Source organism: Oryctolagus cuniculus, chromosome 6 (genome assembly GCF_051225735.1).
Source record: "Oryctolagus cuniculus isolate XC-2025 breed Fujian yellow rabbit chromosome 6, ASM5122573v1, whole genome shotgun sequence".
NCBI lineage: Eukaryota > Metazoa > Chordata > Mammalia > Lagomorpha > Leporidae > Oryctolagus > Oryctolagus cuniculus.
The window spans coordinates 4,171,413-4,193,340 of NC_142872.1; the positions used below are offsets into that span (position 1 = coordinate 4,171,413).

A 21,928-nucleotide genomic window follows, 5' to 3' on the forward strand; every position below is an offset into this window, starting at 1 on the left:
TGCTGGCCACGTAAGCGGTGAGCTTTCTCCAGTCCTGGGATACTGAAGGTGAACCTTTGGGCCTCTCTCTTCCGTGCCCCGCACAGCAGACCCACCACAGACGCTGAGAGACTGTGTCGTTCTGAGTGAAATCTTGCTGTTCTCTGGGTGTTCCCGCACCGTATGGCCCTCGGTTTGTTAGGGGACTATCTTGGAATTTCAGGCCATTTCCTCGGGAAGTGCTATTAGCGGAACAGGACGCAGAATTCAGTCTAAGGAGCAGGCAACAATGCAGGGCCTGAAGCCCAGGCTGCGTCTTGGGTGATTGTTTAAACACAAAGAACCAGCGGACCCCAATCCTGCCCAAGGCCCCTTGTAACAAAGATGCTCGGATCCCCAGGGGTGCACATGGTGACACCTGGTAGATGGTGCCCCACTGCCCAGCCCTCCCCACAGCCCCACGAGGCCTCAGCTTTTTATGCTGTATCTTGGTTTTATGTTTCTTACAGCCCCTTCCACTTAGACAAGCTCCAGGTTGTCCTCCCTAAATGATGGTTCCCCAGGTTTCCCTTGGAGGGAGCCCTGTCCAGACCCAGGCTCTCAGCAGAACACCTGTCCGTCCTGCAGAACCGGGACAACAGCAACCATTCCAGGTCCCTGTGTGCTGTGCTGTGCCCGTGTCTCCCCCTGGCTCTTCTCAAGGGACCATTGTATTAAAGAGGAGGAAGGAAGTGACTACAAAAAGGAAGTTATGCCAAAGTCATTTCAAAGGTGTGTTTTCCAGAGGACAAAACTCTCCCAAGGCCAGGGATTCAGGCGGGGGAAAGGGCAGTGTAGGGAAACAGAAATCTGGGGGGAGGGGAGGGGACTCCTCTGGGGCCTGGCCCTCCCTTCTGCAGACTGCACTGAGCGTTGGCCCCTCTGCCACCCCTGGCTCCCTCGCCCAGCTCCGTCTGCCTCTCTGTGCCTGTCTCTGAGGCCTTAGAGGTGTGTGTGCCCACTTTCTGTCTCGTGGCTTTGCTTCCCTCTCTGGCATGTGGCAGCCCCTGTGCTGGCTGTCCATGGGTCACTGCCGCTCCCCCCCCACCAGCTCCCATGGCATCATGCTACTCCATGCCACAGCCAGCGGCCACACCAGCCAGCAGTGAACCAAGGCGTGCGATTCTGTCCTGCCACGCCCTGTGCTGGGCTCTGCAGTGGGAAAACAGAACAACTCTGGTTCTCCGCGGTCCCAGGCCCTGGTGGCAGAGGCTGGCCTTGGGCTTCAGCTGAGAGGGTGTCGGAGGCACCGCGGCTCTGCCCGCTGCTCCCCCAGCCCCAGTGCCTGTCTCACTCTACATGCCCATTTTCCCCTTTGACATTCACGCTCACAGCAGCAGCGGCCATCTGTGCGGCCTCTGACTGCTAAAAGCTGCTCACCGTCAGACTCGTCAGCCTTGGCGAGGAGGCTCACGTCCGGGCGACACTTCTGTCAACTACCTAGCAAACACAGATTTCGAGTGTCACAGGTCCCCCCTGCACAGCCATCAGACCATGGACTAAATCCCGCCCCCAGCTGGTTCTCCTTCGGTTACCACAGCAGAGTGGAAGGCATTTGCTTCACTTTCAGGCTCACGTGTTTTTACGTTTCTGTCGCTGAGGGCGCCAAGCGTTCACTCTGATCCTCAGCCGTGCTCCGTGTTTTTCATTAACGCTGGCAGTTAGGCGGCTCATTCCAGTTCCTGCCCTCCTTCCGGCTATGCCTGAACTCGCTGGCGGCAGTTGCCATGCCAACCCCAAATCCTGGGGTCCTGCTCCACATCCCAAGCGCCGTGCACATTTCCTAACAGCACCTGAGTGTTCTCCAAGCTAAGTAGCATATCTATCACCTCATCAACCCACCACACTTTTGTGCGTGGTAAGGGAGATAAAATCTACTGCTCTGGCAATTTTGAAATGGATAACGCATTACTATTAATTGTGGTCACCATGCAGTGCAACAGATTCCTGAAACCGACTCCTCCAGCCTAGCTGAAATTGTTTCCCCTTCCCCAGCCCTCCCCTAGCCTCTGGTGACAGCCTTTCTACTTGGAGTTAATTTTTATATTTCATTAGGTAAAGACCCAACTTTCCTCAGCATGCGAGTGACGCTGCTTGCAAAGCCTGTCCTTTCCCTCCGAGCCGTCTTGGCGGCCTTCTCCAACTCATGACCTCGTACGCGGGGTTGACGTCTGAGCTTCCTCTTCCACGTGACTGCTCCGCACGTCTGTCTGCACGCCAGCACCACGCGGGTTTGCTTACTGCACCTTTGGAGCAGTTTTTAAAACCAGCAGGTGTAGGCTTTCTAGTTCTGTTTTTCACTTTTGAGATTGCTGTGGTTATTTGGGGTCCCTTGAGATTCCACACACATTTAGGAAGGGTTTTTTTTTTAAGTTATGCAAAAAATATCATGAGGATTTGGATATGAATCAAATTGAATCTGTAGACTACTTTGGGTAGTACTGACGTCTTAACCAAAATTAACTCATTTAATCCATGAACATGTATGTGTTTCCAGTAATTTATGTGTTCTTTCATTTTGTAGTTTCCATTGTTTCAACCTTTCAGTTCCTTGATTAATTTCTAAGTTGTTCCTTCTTCTTGACATTTGTATAAATGGGATTATTTTCATAATTTTTTTTCAGATTCCTCATTGTTAAGATATTGAAGGCCGGCACCGCAGCTCACTAGGCTAATCCTCCACCTTGCCGCGCCAGCACACCGGGTTCTAGTCCCAGTCGGGGTGCTGGATGCTGTCCCGGTTGCCCCTCTTCCAGGCCAGCTCTCTGCTGTGGCCCAGGAGTGCAGTGGAGGATGGCCCAAGTGCTTGGGCCCTGCACCCCACGGGAGACCAGGAGGAGCACCTGGCTCCTGGCTTTGGATCAGTGCGGTGCGCCGGCCACAGCATGCCGGCCGCGGCGGCCATTGGAGGGTGAACCAACGGCAAAGGAAGACCTTTCTCTCTGTCTCTCTCACTGTCCACTCTGCCTGTCAAAAAAAAAAAAAAAAAGATATTGAAACACAGCTCATTTGTTGACTTTGTATGTTACTATTGTACTTAATTCACTTATTAGCTCTAATAGGTTTTTTTGGTACATGAATCTTTAGGATCTTCTGAATGATGATATCAGCTATGACATAAAATAATTTTACTTCTTTGCTATTTGAATGCCTTTCATTTTTTTCTCGTATAAATGCTTTGCATGGATCATCCCAAATAGAAACAGTGAAAGGGCTTCAGGACAATGCTGGGCCTGCTCTTCATCCATACCTTGTTCCTGATCATAAATAAAAACTTTGTCACCACTGAGCATGATATTGCTGAGGGCTTTTCATATAAGGATCTTATTATTTCATGGAGATAGTTTCCTGGCTTGTTGAGTGTTTTCTTCAACATCAAACGAGATGATCATGTGGTTTTCTTTCCTTCATTATGTCAATATGGTACATTCCATTGACTGATTTTCATATGTTGAACCATCCTTGCCATCCAGGAAAAATTCCACTTGGTCATTATGTACAATACTTTAAATACACTGGTAAATTTGGTTTCTGTAGTAATATGCTAAGGACTTTTGCATTAAAAGATTTTATCCCTTTTTTAAAAATAAAGGATACTGGTCTGCAGTTTTGTCTGGCTTTGGCATGAGAGAAATACTGGCTTCCAAGAACAAGGTAGGAAGTATTCCCTCTTCTTCTTCTTCATTTTTTTTTTTTTTTTTTGGACAGGCAGAGTGGACAGTGAGAGAGAGAGACAGAGAGAAAGGTCTTCCTTTGCCATTGGTTCACCCTCCAATGGCCACTGCGGCAGGTGCGCTGTGGCTGGCGCACCACGCTGATCCGAAGGCAGGAGCCAGGTGCTTCTCCTGGTCTCCCATGGGATGCAGGGCCCAAGCACTTGGGCCATCCTCCACTGAACTCCCTGGCCACAGCAGAGAGCTGGCCTGGAAGAGGGGCAACTGGGACAGAATCCAATGCCCCGACCGGGACTAGAAGCCGGTGTGCCGGTGCTGCAGGCAGAGGATCAGCCTATTGAGCCACAGCGCTGGACCCCTCTTCTTAATTATCTTTTGAAAAGTTTGAGAAAATGGGCATGAGTTCTTTTCTAAGTGGTTAGTAGAATTTACCCAGGAAGCCATCAGGTCTAGGGCTTTTCTTGGAGAGTTCTGATAGTGATTCAGTCTCCTTACTAGCAATAATTGCATTCAGATCCTTACAATTTAGTCTTGGTAGATATTGTTGAACTAGAATTCAGTTCATTTCATGTAGGTTATCCATTTTGTATAAAATTGTTCATAGTACTCTCCTTTAATCATTTTTATTCCACTTTAAACAACAGTAATGTCTCTGTTCATTTCTGAAATGAAATTTAGTAAATTGAGCCATCTCTTTTCTGACTCCATCTAGCTAAAGGTTTGTAACTTCTGTTGATATTCTCAAAGAATCAACATTTGGTTTTGTAGATATTTTCTATTGTTTTTCTATTATCTATTTTATTTATCTCTAATATTTTTCATTTCGTCCTTTCTGCTAGTTTTGAATTTAGCTTGCACTTTTTTAGTGTGTTATGTAGTTGAAATATTCATGTAGTAATTTGACTTTTTTTGGTTTCTTACTGCAAGCATTTATAGCTGTAAATTTCCAAATTAACACAATTTTCATTGTATCCTGTCAGTCTAGTATCTCGAGTTTTCATTTTTTTAAAAAATATCTTATTATTTATTTATTTCAGAGGTAGAGTTACTGACAGTAAGAGGGAGAGAAAGGTTTTCATCCACTGGTTCACTCCCTAAATGGCTGCAATGGCCAGAGCTGAGCCGAGCCAAAGCCAGGAGCCTGGAGCTTCTTCCAGGTCTCTTGCAGGGGCCCAAAGACTTAGGCCATCTTCTACTGCTTTCCCAGGCCACAGCAGAGCTGGGTCAAAAGAGGAGCTGCTGACACTAGAACCGATGCCCATATAGGATGCCAGTGCTGCAGAAGGAAGATTAACCTACTGCACCACAGCACTGGCCCCTCATATTTTCATTTTTTCTTTATCTCTAAATGTTTTCTGATTTCCTTTTCTTCTTTGATCCATGGTGGCCATTTAATTCTCACACATTTGTGAACCTCCCAGTTTGTTGCTGACAGTGATTGTCCCACTTCATCCTGCTGTAGCTGGAGGAGGTACTTTGCATGCTCTCCGCCTCTTTAGCTTACTGAGACTTAACCTGTGGCACGGCGTGTCATCTGTCTCACACTCTCCACCTCTTTAGCTTACTGAGACTTAACCTGTGGCACGGCGTGTCATCTGTCTCACGCTCTCCGCCTCTTTAGCTTACTGAGACTTAACCTGTGGCACGGCGTGTCATCTCACACTCTCCACCTCTTTAGCTTACTGAGACTTAACCTGTGGCATGGCGTGTCATCTGTCTCACACTCTCCACCTCTTTAGCTTACTGAGACTTAACCTGTGGCACAGCGTGTCATCTGTCTCACGCTCTCCGCCTCTTTAGCTTACTGAGACTTAACCTGTGGCACGGCGTGTCATCTGTCTCACGCTCTCCGCCTCTTTAGCTTACTGAGACTTAACCTGTGGCACGGCGTGTCATCTGTCTCACACTCTCCACCTCTTTAGCTTACTGAGACTTAACCTGTGGCACGGCGTGTCATCTGTCTCACGCTCTCCGCCTCTTTAGCTTACTGAGACTTAACCTGTGGCACGGCGTGTCATCTCACACTCTCCACCTCTTTAGCTTACTGAGACTTAACCTGTGGCATGGCGTGTCATCTGTCTCACACTCTCCACCTCTTTAGCTTACTGAGACTTAACCTGTGGCACAGCGTGTCATCTGTCTCACGCTCTCCGCCTCTTTAGCTTACTGAGACTTAACCTGTGGCACAGCGTGTCATCTGTCTCACACTCTCCACCTCTTTAGCTTACTGAGACTTAACCTGTGGCACGGCGTGTCATCTGTCTCACGCTCTCCGCCTCTTTAGCTTACTGAGACTTAACCTGTGGCACGGCGTGTCATCTGTCTCACGCTCTCCGCCTCTTTAGCTTACCGAGACTTAACCTGTGGCACGGCGTGTCATCTGTCTCACGCTCTCCGCCTCTTTAGCTTACTGAGACTTAACCTGTGGCACAGCGTGTCTGTCTTGGAAAGTGCCCCAGGTGTGCTGGAGGAGCATGTGTCTGCTGCTGTTGCAGGGCAGTGTTCGGTCCGTGTCCGTTAGATGCAGCCGGTTCGTCGTGCTGTCAGTTCCCCTGTCTGCTGTGGTACCCGTAATTCAGTGTCCGGCACTGACACTTCCCATCTCACTGCAAACCAGCAGTTTCAATTCACCCTGCAGGACCCCTGTGATCACTGCTCACAGGCAGCTCTGGCGCTTCAGTTTACCTGGGAATGTCTTCATTTCTCTTTCCTCTTGCCGGATACAAGTTTCTGGACTGACATTGTGTGTGTGTGTGTGTGTGTGTGTGTGTGTATGAGAGAGAGAGGTGTGTGTGTGTGTGTGAGAGAGAGGGAGAGAGAGAGAGAGACCTGGAGTGTACTGATAAAGTGGTTTCTGGTCTCTAAAACTTGTGCTGAGAAATTTGCTGATAATCTTATTCAGAATCCCTTTTGTGTAGTGAGCGATTTCTCTCTGCTGCTTTCAAAAATCTGGTTTTCTCATTCATGAATTTCATTACACTCTATCTTGGCATGAGTCACTTGGAGTTCACCTTACTTGGAGTTCACTGAACTTCCTGGGATGTTTGTTTGTGTGTCTTTCATCAAGCCGCTATTTCTTCAGATATTCTCTCTCTCTCTCCTTCTTGAACTCTACAATGCACATGTTGGTTCATCGGATGGTATTCCGGAGGCTCTGCTCACTCTCTCTTCCCACTATCTTTGTGTTCCTCAGACTATCATTTCCACTGACCTATTTTCAAGTTCACTGATTCTTTCTTTAGCCTGTTCAAATCTGCTGGGGAATCCCTCTAGTACAGGTTTGTTTCTGTTACTGCACGGTGCAGCTGCACAATCTCACTGTGGTTTCTGGCAAGGCTTTGTGCCTGTTCAACATTCCCATCTGGTTCATCCTTCTTTTGGTTTCTTCCACTTCTTCCTTTAATCCTTTGAGAATTTTGCAGCCAGTTGTTTGTATATCTTTCCCCAGCAGATCTTTTATCGAGGACAATTTTCTTCTCACTTTTCTGTTTCTTTGTTACCCTGTGATTTTTGTTGCTGAAATCTGGGTACTTCATTCTAATATTGTGGTAACTCTGAAAACAAGAACTTCTCCGTTTCCCGGGGTTTGCTGGGATTTGCTGTCCATCTTGCTTTTCCTTGGTCTAGACAGTCTCTGTGCTGAAGAGCAGCCCGAGGTGTAAGCTTAAGGTCTTCTCAGATTTTTCTTCTGAGACTTTCCCTGTGCATGTGCAATTACCCTCTAGTTTTTCCTATGTGTGCAGTGGTTTTTGAATGTGCTATTTTTAAGTATTCGGTTTCAAAGGGACATGAAGCAGGGGAAGACACCAGTCCGTTAATCTCCTGGGAATCCCTTTGACCAAAGGAGGAGGGGCTTGTAGCGATAGAGGCAGCCCAACAACAATGGCTGCCCACCTCTGTGTCGGCATGCTTGCTCAGACACAGAAGTCTGGATTAGAACTCCAAGGCACTTGAACAGCTGCTTGCCGTGTGGCTGAAGAATGGGAGACAGCAAGTGCTGCTATGCTAAGGGCCAACATCCAGCAAAAGCAGCTGAGCTGACCAGGTAGGCCGTCCCCTGAAGGTCCAGGCCTGCAGCGGACTCCTGAGCTCCAAAAGGCTACTCCACAAAGATTCTCCCAACACCACAAGCCAAGCTCCCGGCACTTTCCAATACTACCGTCTTCCCAGAATCCTCTTAAAAAGAAATCATTTTTAATCCTAGAAGTACAATGTTGATAAATATTAAACCTAAACCGCTACGGAGAGGACAGACAGCAGCACTGAGGAGGCTGCCTGCGGCCTGTAGCCCCTGGTCAGCCTTTCTTTGCGAGCCTCCCAAGAACACTGCTCCCTACAGCCAAGCAGCGCAGCAGAGTGAGGACGACGCACACTCGGAGGGGAAAGCAAAGACAGCGAATGGCGTGGGCTTCAGAAAAAGGGAGGACTTGATCTGTCCATCAGGGGCCGCTGGCTCTGCACAGCCGCAGATGAGAGGAGAGCACAGGCCGCAGCTCAGAGGCAGGAAATGCTGCGATGCTTTCTCCTCCAGTGAGCAGACGGAAACCTCGCGGCCCTGCTGGGGCAACGAAACAGACAAATAGTAACAGGAAGCAGACAAAGACCCGCCGCTGGCTGCAGCCCTTCGCTTCCCGTGGTGGGGCTGCGGCATGAGGGACTGCATTTATCTGGGGAATGCAGGCTCGGCACTGGCAGCCTGGGGGGCTGGCGGTGTCCCCGCGTTTGCTACATCACTTCCTGTGAATGCACGTGCTCCCGAGTTTCCGCCACAGGTTCTGTGCACACAAGCCTCCTTACGTCCCCTCATTCATTTAATTACTTCTGTACGCCATCACCGTGATCACAGGTCACAAGCTTAACGTCACATTGCATTTGTGAGCTCCGGAATCAAGCATGATTCCTGCCCCCCCCAACACACACCCACCTCGCAAGGACTGAAAAGTGTCTTTGCCCGTGGGACTCGGCTGCAGGTGCCTTTGCTGACACTTGTCACCTCCGGCCCTCAAGAGTGTGGTGGCTTCAGCCTCCACCTGACCAGTCATCACAGTGAGCACGCCAGCCAGCTAACCACCGATGGAGAGCTTGGCTCTCAGGGGTTCACGCTGCCTTTCTGACATGGTTACACAACTGCTGCCCAAGAGCTGCTGACGGCAGCACCCTGGGCAAATCAGATGAGGGTGGGGCTGTGGGGTGCATTCATCTCCAACCTTGGCTGCCCTGGAAAAGAGCCTGCAGGTGCAGGGCAGGGCCCTGGGAAGCTGCCAACAGGAGCAGAGGACAATCGCGGGGAAGAATGTTAATGAAAAATCCAGTTCAAGTAGGCTCCCAAGGGTGATAAATCAAGAAGCTGACCGGGCTGGAGCAGTGGACGGGACAGGAGCCAAAGCTTCAGAGTGAGGTCTGGAACAGACGCCTAGAAACACAGCTGAGCTACGGTTTCCCTAGGAAGTTGGAGACAATGCCCTGGCATCGCCTCCCGCACAGGACTCAGCCAGACAGGACCTCGCTAGATGGCCCAGGTCACCTGTAGAAGAGACAGTACTGGGAGACAACTATGCATGCACCAGCCTCAGAGCCCTGTTTCCTTGGTCTGCAAGCGACAGACGGGCAGTGCCGACTGCTGACCTGGGTGTGACTGATGAGGTGCTCCGACACCATCTGCGTGCAGCACCTGAGCTCTGAGCTCAGGCCTCTCCCAGCCCCAGCCCCAATCTCTGCAAATCTCTCCCTGGTAACCAGTGAACATCAACACTGATCCTCCCAGTAACTCCCTGGAGAGCAGACAGCCAGGACAGAGCACAAAGACACGGGCCCAGCGGCGCGGGGCACCTCCATCAGCCCCACAGGTCCCAAGCCAGCCCACTGGTGGGGGAAACGCCATGCGCCTGCAGCCCTGCAAAGTCAAGCACGCAGCCTGGGGAGCAAGGAAACCAGGCTGGTGCTTGCCAAGCTGGCCTGGGGTAGCACCGAAGCGCCTCAGCTGTTTCCTAAAGATAGGAGCTGGAACTCTCCCGGGGGAAAGCCGACTGCACTCACACATTTCACCCTTGGCCTGCTCTGTTTATCTTGGGACCAGTGAAGCATTCAGTCTAGACCAGGCAGCGTCCCAGCGTCTCTCGTCCCTTCGTTCCCAAGCATCTGGCTTTGCTCAGGCCGTGTGACTCAGCCTGGGGCCTTGAGCTGGCAGGCACGCACAACTCCTGAGGAATGTCCTGGCTGTGCCTGGGCCACGGCCAGTCACCTGCTGAAGCCCGGGGCCACCCTCCAAGGTGACCTCTGCAGCAGCACACACGCTGAGCTCGGGTCCTGGTCCCTCAGGGGCCACTGCCCCCACACTCAGCAGCTGTGCCCTCGCGTCACGGCACTCATGGTTTTGTGTTTCTTTACGTTTGAAAGCCTGGAAACTCCATCAGTCAGCGCCTGCACTTCTGCTGTGCCGATCTAGCTTCAGCAAAGGCCCAGGCAGGCCCTGGTCTCAAGACCCCCTTCCCCGAGCTGAGGATAAAAACACTTCACCAAAGAACCAAGAGTGATACAAGCCACGCAGGCCTGAACTGTGCGTGGCCGATGTGGTCTGTGACCCGGGACCTGGAAAGACGGCTACGGTGGCTTTGGGGGTTTGCACAGAATCAGAGCAGAGGATGGGGAATGAAGGTTTTCGGCCTTGTCCAATTTCAAACTCACGGCCAATAAGCAGGCAGTAATTGACAGCCCAGGAGGTATAACCTGGGGAGAGGCCACGAGAGAACTGACACCAGGCATAGCTGCGGGGACAGGCAAGGGGCTCAGAAGCACAGGAAGCTCTCAGGCCAGCACCGAGGGCAGCTGCCCCGGGATGGACATTTGTAAGGAGAGCGCTGCAGTGTGCAGCGGCACTGGCCAGGGATTCCAGCCGAAAGACAGCATCTGCCGTGGGCCAGCCCACCGGGTGCCACTGGAAATGACCACACCTGAACTACTGGGACGCCCTGGGATGCTTATTTTCACAGAGGCGGAAATGCTGTCCTGTGACAGTGAACACAGAGCTTGCGAGGTCCCTTCCTAAGACGAGGTGCAACCTCCCCTCGCCACGTGTCCTGTTCGGGAGGCCTGGGACAGTGCACCCCAGTGCGAGCCTCCACTTCAGACACAGCCCAGAGCTTGGACGGCTTTGGGGAACGTCACAGCCTCCGACAGAAAGAGCGCTGCTGCCTTCACTCACCTGACGGCCAGAACCCCCTGGAAGGACAGGAAGGCGCGTGAGGACAGAGGCCGTCCTGGGCCCTGCCACTGCGGGGCGCCACGACAGGACGTGGAGAGCCGGGGCTGAGCCTGCAGAGAGCACTGGTGCTGTGGACACGCAGAGCCGTGGGAGCGTCCCGTGTGGACTGCAGGAGGGGGGTGGTCACACTGCCTCATGGGAGACCTCCTACAGACCCTCCCCTCTCTCGGGAACTGAAGGGTGGTGAGGAATGAGCCAAGGAGCAGTCAGGGACAGGCGATGGCATTTCTTCCCAGGGTGTGTAAAATTCCACACGGGAGAGGAGCATGGGGAGGCAGGGGCTCTACCCCACTGGGTCACTGGGGGAGCCTTGTTCCCTTGTGAAGAGCTGAGGGTCGGTGTCCCCTGTGAGCTCACAGTTCTGCACGCCAGCGCCTCACGGGCAGAGTCGAGGACGGCACCGGCCATGGCCACGGCAGCAGCCGCTCAGTTACCTGAGCCCCAAGTCCCCCCCCCCCCCCGGGCACAGCAGCAGGGGGACACTGGGAGGAAGCCTAAACACGGGCGTGGAGTCTCGTCTCAGGCTTCTGCCAGAGGGGGCAGGTCTGTCACCCTGAGGACTCACACATTTAGGGGGGGACGCCAGCTGCCCACCACCCAGAACTCCCTAGCCCCAGGCCGCCAGGGCCCTGATCGGGGCGGGGGAGCACCCTGGAGAGCTCTCGGCTCCTTCCACCTGCTTCCTGCTCCTGCGGGGAAGTGCTGCTCACCTGCCCGTTCCCCCAGCTGCCCTACTGGGACAGAGTGCCCACGCGGCCTCTACAGCAAACAGCCCAGAGTTCTGCCCCTCTCCAACCCAGCAAAGCGGGGGGGGGGCAGGGCTGAGGCAGGCAGGGAGTGCACACCATGTCCGTCCCAGTGTGCAGGGTGGGGGCGGGCTGAGGCAGGCAGGGAGTGCACACCACGTCCCAGTGTGCAGGGTGGGCGGGGCTGAGGCAGGCAGGGAGTGTACACCATGTTCCAGTGTGCAGGGTGGGCGGGGCTGAGGCAGGCAGGGAGTGTACACCATGTTCCAGTGTGCAGGGTGGGGGCGGGGCTGAGGAAGACAGGGAGTGCACACCATGTCCTTCCCAGTGTGCAGGGTGGGGGCGGGGTGAGGCAGGCAGGGAGTCCACACCATGTCCCAGTGTGCAGGGTGGGTGGGGCTGAAGCGGGCCGGGAGTGCACACCACGTCCCAGTGTGCAGGGTGGGCGGGGCTGAGGCAGGCAGGGAGTCCACACCATGTCCCAGTGTGCAGGGTGGGTGGGGCTGAAGCAGGCCGGGAGTGCACACCACGTCCCAGTGTGCAGGGTGGGGGCAGGGCTGAGGCAGGCAGGGAGTCCACACTACCTCCCAGTGTGCAGGGTGGGTGGGACTGAGGCAGGCAGGGAGTCCACACCACGTCCCAGTGTGCAGGGTGTGCACACCACGTCCCAGTGTGCAGGGTGTGCACACCACGTCCCAGTGTGCAGGGTGTGCACACCACGTCCCAGTGTGCAGGGTGGGCGGGGCTGAGGCAGGCAGGGAGTGCACACCACGTCCCAGTGTGCAGGGTGGGGGCGGGGCTGAGGAAGACAGGGAGTGCACACCATGTCCTTCCCAGTGTGCAGGGTGGGCGGGGCTGAGGCAGGCAGGGAGTCCACACCACGTCCCAGTGTGCAGGGTGGGCGGGGCTGAGGCAGGCAGGGGAGTCCACCCCATGTCCCAGTGTGCAGGGTGGGGGCGGGGCTGAGGCAGGCAGGGAGTCCACACCACGTCCCAGTGTGCAGGGTGGGCGGGGCTGAGGCAGGCAGGGAGTGCACACCACGTACCAGTGTGCAGGGTGGGCGGGGCTGAGGCAGGCAGGGAGTGCACACCACGTCCCAGTGTGCAGGGTGGGCGGGGCTGAGGCAGGCAGGGAGTCCACACTACCTCCCAGTGTGCAGGGTGGGCGGGGCTGAGGCAGGCAGGGAGTGCACACCATGTCCCAGTGTGCAGGGTGGGTGGGGCTGAGGCAGGCAGGGAGTGCACACCACGTCCCAGTGTGCAGGGTGGGGCGATGGCCCAGCAGTTCTGCCTCCAGGATGTGAAGTGGACCAGCAGACGATCGGGCAGGAACCCAGTCCTGGTTGTCAGGAGACCCAGACTCGCCCCGGTTTCATCTTCCATGTTACTGACTCCTGCTCACAGGACCTGGCGTGCAGCCACGCTCATGGCCAGGCCCGACTGCAGCGAAGGGCCCAGAGCAACCACACCGCCGGGGCACCGGGGGCCAAGCCCAGGGGAAACAGCTGCAGGCCCCAGGGCGCCGCTGCGTTCCACAGCCAGGCTTCCACTCAGAGAGACAGAGATCTTCCAGCCACTGGCTTAGTCCCCAGAGCCCCAGTGGCCGGCACCAGGAGCCCGGGGGAGCATGTCCACTCTCCATCCTGGGTCGATATGTGCCCTACACCCACGGGGGGGTTAGCCTCCATTCCCGCGGGCCGGGCCGCCCCGCACCCAGAAACACCCAGCACGCAACCGCGAGGGCAGCGAAGGCCGAAATCGCACCTGTCATCCCGAAGGTCCGTCCCGGCTCCGGGCGGGAAGAGAGCGGAGCGGTGCCTCTGAGCTGGGAACGTTCCAGCCGCCGCCATCTCTCGTCGGATAGGCACTGGGGTCTGAGCATGCGCACCTCTCTGTCGAAGGCCGGGCACCGGGGTCTGAGCATGCGCACCTCTCTGTCGAAGGCCGGGCACCGGGGTCTGAGCATGCGCACCTCTCTGTCGAAGGAACGACATGCTGGTGACTGAGCATGTGCCCTGGCCCCAGGTGCGACAGGTGCATCCTGGGAAGGTGGGCGGCTCCAATCCACAGTTAAAGAGACAGTACCATTTCGCAAGGGCAAGTTCCCCTAAACTTTATCAGCCTTCCTGCTATTTATCCCTCATCACCAGGAGCCAGGAGCTCAGTCGGGGTCCAGAGAGACCCACCTACTGCAGTCCCCACCTGGTGCTCCGCAGGGCACATGTGAGCAAGAAGCTGGAATCAGGAGTGGAGCCAGGAGTCAAGCCCAGGCATCGTGAGCAGTGTCTTTACTGTTGCACCAAACACCTGCCCCAGCCAGGGTTTTAACCGGGGCTGGTCATGCAGGCCCCTCCGCCTGAGCACATCCCCGACTCCTGGGTTCCCAGCAGGAAGAGGCACCCTTAGCACAAGCTACATTTCTGTGCAGTTTGGGCACTTGGGAGCCACTGTCACGGGAGCCTGGCGAGAGCCCTCCTGAAGCTCAAGACCCCAGACGCCAGCCAGGGCCACCCTCACCAGCAGGCGTCTGGGGTGGCAGCCTCTCGTCACACAACAGCGGGGGCTGGACACTGTCCATGCAGCTGCGGCCCAGCCAACACCTGAGGGACTGCACTTTCTAAAGAAAGGTGGGGAACGGGCGCTGTGGGTGATCAATCCCCGTGCAGAGACGGCTTGAGCTGCAAGCGGCCAGTGGTGGCGGCTGCCCCGTGCACGTCACTCACGCCTCCCGGAGTCCCCAGACGGGCACAGCTGTCTCAGGCGAAGTCCCAGCCCACCAAGGAAGAACGGAGAGGCGGGGTCTTGCTCATCGCTCAGCATTTGGCATGGCAGAGGGGATAAAGGCATGGCCGGGCCCGGCTTGCGGAGCAGCACCTGTGCCTTCAAGTCAGACTTTCACAAAGTGGCCGCCAAGGGCCAAGCTGTTTCCAGTCGACCAAGTGGACCTGCACGCGCAGGGACACCCTCAGGGGAGAAATCCTGAGGCACGGACTGACAACACCGGCGCCTGGGGAGGAGGCGGGCGTCCACTTGTGCCTGGAGCGCACGTCGTGTCTGCAATGAATACTTCGGCTTTAGTAACCATTTTCTGCTTTGAGGATGGAGACCCTGCGGGCGTGTGGTGACCACACACCGAGCCCCTCCTCTCTCGGGGGCTGTGGCGGAGAAAGGGAGACAGCACGCAGGAACACGGCTCCGGGCTTGGCGTGCACAGAGGCACAGTTGCTAGCTCGAGTTCTCACGGGGGAGACACATTGGGGGAATCGCTGCTTTTGCTAGTAGGTGAGGCAGTGCCCGCTAGGCACCCGAGGCACGCTGATTCCGGGCCCTCCCACGCCGCAGCCTCAAGAGGTGTTAGGGACACTTCCTGGGCGCGGTCCTTGCAGCCCTGGCTCGGAGAGCAAACAGTGGGGTGGGACTGGGGTGTAATGACCCTAGTTACACACACACCATGCTAGTTACCAACACACAACCATCCCAGTTACCAGGTAAAGTTGGCAGTGCAGATTGGTCCTTGTTATTGGAAAACCATGCGGTGCCCCTGGCCATGCGGAGGATCTGGGCTCCACCCTGAGGGAAATGGAACCAGAACAGGCCCACTGAAACAGGGTGTGCCCTCGGGAGCCAGCGCCCTCGTGGCAGGTGCAGAAGGGACTGGCGAGACGTGTCGGAGCACGTGGATGGCCTCTGAAGCTGCAGGTGCAGAGAAAAGGCCCCACCCACCCAGGGGACACCCCCCCACAAGGGGGAGGACGCCAGGCCACAGAGGAGCAGCGCCATCAGCAGAGGGGGCTGCACCGAGGAAAGGGGCACCCAGCGGGTGGGGGGCCCAGCTCAGGAGGCCGGCAGCTGCCAGCAAACCTTCCCAGGCTCGGAGCAGGAGGTGAGGCTGGGACCCTCCCTCCACCCCAGCCAGGCCCACCCACATCCCACTCCCTTCCTCGTGGGACTGCAGCGCCACTGCATGCGCTGCACTGGTTTGGTTCAGAGGGTCAGGCTGCTGTCGCCGCCATTGCTGCCTGTGACGATGCCTGTACAGTAGGACCTGGTGAGCCCCCTGCTGCCTCGGGAGGAAAAAGCAGCCAGGGATCCCCAAAAACCCATCTTCTGGGGAACAGCAGCCCCTGTCACCATCAGCCTGAAGCTGTGCAGGTCCCGAGTGTGGATCCCTCCACAGCCATCCCTCCCGCGGGGGTGTCACCTCAGTACCTGGCAAGGGAGGAGACCTCTTCCTTTGGGAACAGCCCTAGGGCGAATGCGGACCCTGCTCCTGGGCTGCAGGGACAGGCACCAGACCCAGACCTGGCAGTGAGACTGTAGCACTCCCATGGCCACTGCAATTGATCAGGGCCAGGCAGACGAGGAAAGCCATGGCTGTCAAGCCCCAGGGCTGAAGAACACAGCGGGAGCTGCCAGTGTCCTCCCCAGGGCCCCCTGCACGGGCCCTGGCTCTGACTCCCCGCAGGGTGCCCCTGTCCCCCAGGACACGGCCCCTGGGAGCCGGCTCTCTACTGGGCCATGGCAAGGAACTGACCCCTACCCCACCGCTCCGGTCCTCAGGCTCTGCTGGAATTTTCCTCTCAAAGGCATTCCCGCCTCCCCTGCCCCTGCAGCACAGCAGCCCAAACCCTTCAGCTGGAAGAAATACAGGAAGGAAAGACAAACACAGGAAGAGCCACTGCCCTCCAACCACGCAGCAGCAACAGGGAACTCAGCGCCTGACAGCTCGCTCGGCAGGGGACAGGAAACACAGGCATCGCTCGGCGACTGTCCCCGGGCCGGGCGTCATCCATCATCCTCCCCAGAGTGAAGACACACAGCCTCATACTTCCCCGCCAGGGCATCCTGTAGGGCTGTTTTGGGGGTTAAATATCTTAGTGCTTCAAAAAGAGTGGGAAATTGGTGATTCCGTTATTCATCCTTTCCACAAATCCCGCTGTCTGTTGTATGAATGGATAATAGCAGGATGTGCTATGGGTTGACCTTCTAATGAGGAGAGGCTTGGATGAGAGCGGAAGCAGCGAGCAACACAGAGCAGGAGGAAGAGTGTCCCCAGCAGAGGGGACAGGCAAAGCAGAGGCACCCGGGGAAACCAGAGACAGACCAACGCGACCGCAGCGATGGCTCCCGCGACAGATTCCAGACATACGCATCACCCCCAGGGGACCCTCATCGCATTGGCAGGGCCTCTCCAGTCCTCTTGCCCCAGACAATCCAACTTCTGTTTCTGTCAACTTGGCTGTTCTGTGTGTTCTGTAACAGAATCGTAATGCAGTGTGCCTGGAGTCGTTCACTTCACGAGCTTTCCAGGCCGATCCATCATCTATCAAGACTGAACTTCCGATCGGTGAACCACTTTCTGTCCCACAGCACTGCTGCTTTCGTTTTTCTCTTCACTGGGCCTTGGCTACCTTTTGGCTAGTACGAGTCAGGCCATGCTGTGTGGACATATGGTCTTGCTGCTCTTGGGCGCGTGCCTAGGGGTGGAAGGTGCAGATCCAAGGGTAACTTCCTGTGTGATGGCTGGGAGAGCTGTCAGGTGCTTTGCAGGTGACCGTCCCCTTGTGAGAGTGCTCAGCCCCGCGTGAGGCTCCACCCTGGCTGCCTCCCAGCTAGCTAATTCTTGACCAGGAGTTCTTCAGAAAAAATAAATTATTTCCTAGATTTGAAAGTAATGCTCAAAATATTTTTCTCAGTTACCTCCAAAGAAAGCAACAGCAAGTGTTTAGTGTCCTCTCTTTCCTTCCATTTGTTTCGCTTTCTTTTATAGGCCCCTTCACTTAAAACACAGAAACAAATAGGACCCAGCTCCCTACAAATGTGACCACTGCCCGCAGTGAGCAAGGACTTCTTCCCAGTGATGACATGGGCCTTCCTGGTGACCCGGGGAGTCGCCTGTTCCCACCCACACGTGCCAGTTAATCTTCCTCCTCAGCTTCCACATGTACAGGGACCACACCACAAACCAGCGCTTGGGTCCGCTGCACATCTGGCTCTCTCTCCCACCTGCACCTGCAGGTGAGACTGTCTCCCATCTCATCCTGGCTCCAGGGCCAGCTCAGTCTCCCAGGCTGAGAGTGGGCCCGCTCCTCTGTCCCGAACCTTGTCTCCAGTTCCCAGCTCCCACCGGCCTCTTCCCCTTGGCCTGAGAGAAGCTGGAAGGCGAGCAGGCTCAACGTGAATGTCCTGTTTGGATCTCAGCTCTCAGGAAGCAGAGCTTTCTCTCAGTTTGCTCATCAATTCCTTGCTCAACACACAGTTGTCGTGGGCAAGGCACCACTCCGGGATCTGAGGACATAGCTGCAGACAGCACAGTCACACCCTCCCTCACGGTATGGACAGGAAAGGTCACGAACTCAGGCATAAACCAGCTGGAGCTCTGGGACCAGCTCATCTGAAGGAGACTGTATTTTCTAGTGCATTCGACTCCAGAACAGAGGGGTGACTTGGTTGCTGATGATCAGTCAGGGGGCGTGACCCTGACCCTCCCATGCTGGGTGTTAGGCTGTGTAATGGGAAAGGGTGGAGAAGGCCATGGACCTGACGGACAATACACTGCATGTGGCACCTCTTCCTTAGGGGGATACTGATGAGATGTTAGTAGGCGCTGCTGTAGATCTCACCGTGAAAGAACCTGAGGAATGTGGAGGAAGCCACGGAAGAGCAAGAAGTGGTATTCGAAACTTCTGTTAAGGTGGATCATCCTGCTCGGCCGAGCTGCGAAGCCAGACTTTCAAAGTGCGGCCAGCTGTGAGCACACGTATGTGACTTTGCGGCGCCTGAATAAACGGATCTCCTTTGTTTCCTTCAGAGGAAGCTGCTCTCACAGGCAAGGCAGGCTGGAGCTTTCCTGATTAATTCAAAGTGCAGGGTGTCATTTTCTGTTCCCATCAGCTTCCTTTTCTCCTGTCTCTCAGAGCTCAAGAGCAGCAATAGTTTTCCAGCGTGGAAGCCGTGTGAACGCCTCGCCCTCCGGGGTTACGGGCAGGCAGGGTCTTTGCGAGGCCATAGGTTTCTTCTCGGGCTTCCTGCAGGGGCAGGGTTTGTGCAGGTGCGGGAGGTAATTCCAAAGTCGAGTCTACAAGGAGCTTCTGCTCAGAGGCCCCTCGGAGCCCTCGTCTTGCCGCCGGGAGGAGCCCTTCCTGGGACATCTCCGCGCAGAGCGTTCTTCCTTCCCCAGGCAGCAGCTCTGCATGCTGGCCCTCGGCCTCTGCCCTCCAAACAGCAAGGGAGGCCGCGAGGAACCGACAGAGACAGGAAGATCACAGAGAGCTGACTTGTGTCAAGGAAATGCAAGGTTTATCCTCCAAGAGAGACCAAAATTAAAGGGGAAGCATTCATGTGGCTTAACAGTAAAGTATTTACAAGTTAGAAGCAAATGTGGAGACTTAGAGAAAAGTTTAGAGCAATCATTTGGCCTAGCGGTTAAGACGGTGCTCGGGGCGCCCCATCCCACACCAAGTGCCTGGGTCGAAGTTCTGGCTGTGGCTCCTGACTCCAGCTCCTGTTAACGCGCAGCGTGGAGGCAGTGGACAACTGGCCCAGCAGCTGCATTCCTGCCACCTACGCGGGACACGTGGGTTGCGTTCCCAGCTCCCACTTCAGCATGGCACACCCCCAGCTGCTGAGGGAGTCTGGGGAGTGAACCAGACGATGGGAGATTTCCCTCTCTCTCTCTCTCTCTCTCTCTCTCTCTCTCTCTCTCTCTCTCTCTCTCAAGAAACATTGGGGCTGGCACTGTGGTGTACCGGGGACAGCTGCTGCCTGCTGTTCCGGCATCCAATCTGGGCGCCGGTTTGAGTCCCAGCTGCTCCACTTCTGATCCCGCTCTCAGCTGTGGCCTGGGAAAGCAGAAGATGGCCCCATGTCCTTGGGCCCCTGCACCTGTGCAGCAGACCTGGAAGAAGCTCCTGGCTCCTGGTTTGAACCAGCGCAGTGCCAGTCGTTGCAGCCACGTGGGGAGTGAACCAGTGGGTGGAAGACCTCGCTTTCTCTCTATCTCTGCCTCTGCCTCTGGCTCTCCGTAACTTGCCTTTTCAAATAAATAAATAATTTTTTTAAAAAAAGAAATATTATGTACTCTTTATGCAATTTATACTAGAACACTGCCTTCCTCCATCAGCCATCTCCCAACACATAAAGACACACTTGCACGCACACACATATGCATGCATGTGCATATGCACACACATGTACACGTGTGCACATACATGTGCAAGCATGCTCCTCGACTTGCCGACAGATGTGGCCTGGCAATACACGGCAGCAAACGGCTTATCATCTCCCAGGTGAGGTGCAGGGAGACTCGGGTGCTTTGTCTCGGGAGTCGGTGACGCACAAGGTGTCGGAGAAATCCCTCTGCGCGCGCCTGACGCTCGTTCCGCAGTCAGCTGCGGGATCCCAGCCCTCGCTCCAGCGGCCTCCTGCCACACGCTGCGCTCAGCCAGCCATCTTCCAAGGTGCTGGAGTGAAGTGGGCTTGTTCCCAGCTTCGCCAGGACGAGGATTTATTGAAGGCCCACTGTGTGCTGCTGTCTGTGCGCTGCACGGTGAGTGCGGTGTTTTCTGGCACCACGTCAGTCACGTTCTCCACCGCTTGCAAATGGGCAGAAATGGGGACACCTGGTGACCGCTAGGACCTCCTCGTCACGGCCTCCGCCAAGACCACCGACTGGGTGGCACATGGAGCTCTCAAAGGGGAGCCAAGGGCACCTCTGACCATGCTGGACGCCTGCAGACCCAACACAGATGGCTTCCCAGCAGGTGCAGCCACGAACAAGGAGAAGCCAGTGGGTGTCTCGGGGACTTCCCCGGAGGGCCCACGTGGGCCGTGTGACTGTCCACCTGGTGCAGCGATAAGCAGCCACATCAAGGGGACATGACCCACCCACGAAGCCAGAGCCCACTCATTGTGACCCAGCACGCTTACCAGGTTCTGAGAGAAGACACTTAGAAACTGACGAGGAAAGCGGGACTCCGGCGCGGCAGGCAGTGCGGGGCAGCGGGCAGGCCCGAGGCTCCAGGCCAGACTCAAGATGCGGATCTCACTGCCGATTCCTCACCCGGGCTCTGCCTCAGCCACCGCACCAGCAAGCTCACGTGGAGAGGGAAGTCTGTCCCACGGAATTCTGGGGCGCCATGCACCAGCACGGCAAAGGCTCTATGAACGCTGGCTGCTGTGAGCACAGCGCCCACCTGGAACAACTGGGCCAACCGGACCCACGCGATACACGCGACAGGAACCGGGCGGCGAGTTCAGCGCTCAGACGAATCAGCACAGCCTGGGGAAGCCGGAGGTGGCTTCCTGGAGGAGGGGGCACGCACGCCCACGCTATACAGGCCGTACACGCGCAGTGCGGACGTGAGTGAATGACGGACACGTCACGCGCCGTCCAAACGCCGTCCCAAGCTGACCGTGCACGGGCTAGCGGAGCGCGGGCCGGCGAGGCCGACGCAGCGTGGAGACCGAACCAGCTGCAGGCCGTCTCGGAACAGGGCCGGACCGGGCCGCCCCCGCACGGCCTCCGGAGAGGAGAGCTGGTTCACCACCTGCCAGGCTGGGGAGGACTGGCCGCACTGCGCAGCCGCACAGCCCCCCACAGCGACGCCCCGCCCCCAGCACGCTTCTCTCGCGAGAATTCCCCGCCGCGTGCTCGGGGCCTCGCAGGTCCCTAAGGGTCGACACTGGGGTCGGCAGGCGCCGCCTACAGGCCGCCCGAGCGGGATGCGGGAGACCCCGCGCACAGAGAAGCCTGCGACCCCTCACCCGCGCCTGAGGAGGAGAGGGGACCCCGGACTGCAGCCAAGGCCCTCCGGTCCGCCGGCACTCCTCAGTCACCTCCGGCACCTCCATCACCTCCGTCAGTCACCTCCGTCACCTGCGTCACCTCCATCACCTCCGTCACCTCAGGCACCTCCGTCAGTCACCTCCATCACCTCCATCAGTCACCTCCGTCACCTCAGGCACCTCCGTCAGTCACCTCAGGCACCTCCATCACCTCCGTCAGTCACCTGCATCACCTCCGTCACCTCTGTCAGTCACCTCAGTCACCTCCGTCACCTCCATCAGTCACCTCTCACCTCCATCACCTCCGTCAGTCACCTCCGTCACCTCAGTCACCTCCGTCACCTCTGTCAGTCACCTCAGTCACCTCAGGCACCTCTATCAGTCACCTCCAGCACCTCCATCACCTCCGTCAGTCACCTCCGTCAGTCACCTCCATCACTTCTG

The 21,928-nt window shown here is 56.3% G+C and overlaps 1 long non-coding RNA gene across 2 annotated transcripts; it reads right to left on the reverse strand.

Annotated features, from left to right (window-relative positions):
* Positions 1-4,520: 4,520 nt before the first annotated feature.
* On the reverse strand, positions 4,521-21,725 carry LOC149125984 (uncharacterized). Of its 2 annotated transcripts, none has more exons than XR_016235024.1 (3): positions 20,627-21,725; positions 13,463-20,292; positions 4,521-8,247 (listed from the first exon to the last, which is right to left on the reverse strand). It is a non-coding gene; the product is annotated as an uncharacterized LOC149125984 (long non-coding RNA). The 2 variants fall into 2 exon arrangements; XR_016235025.1 differs by having other exon boundaries at positions 13,463-13,674; positions 20,627-21,631.
* Between the last annotated feature and the right edge of the window lie 203 nt (positions 21,726-21,928).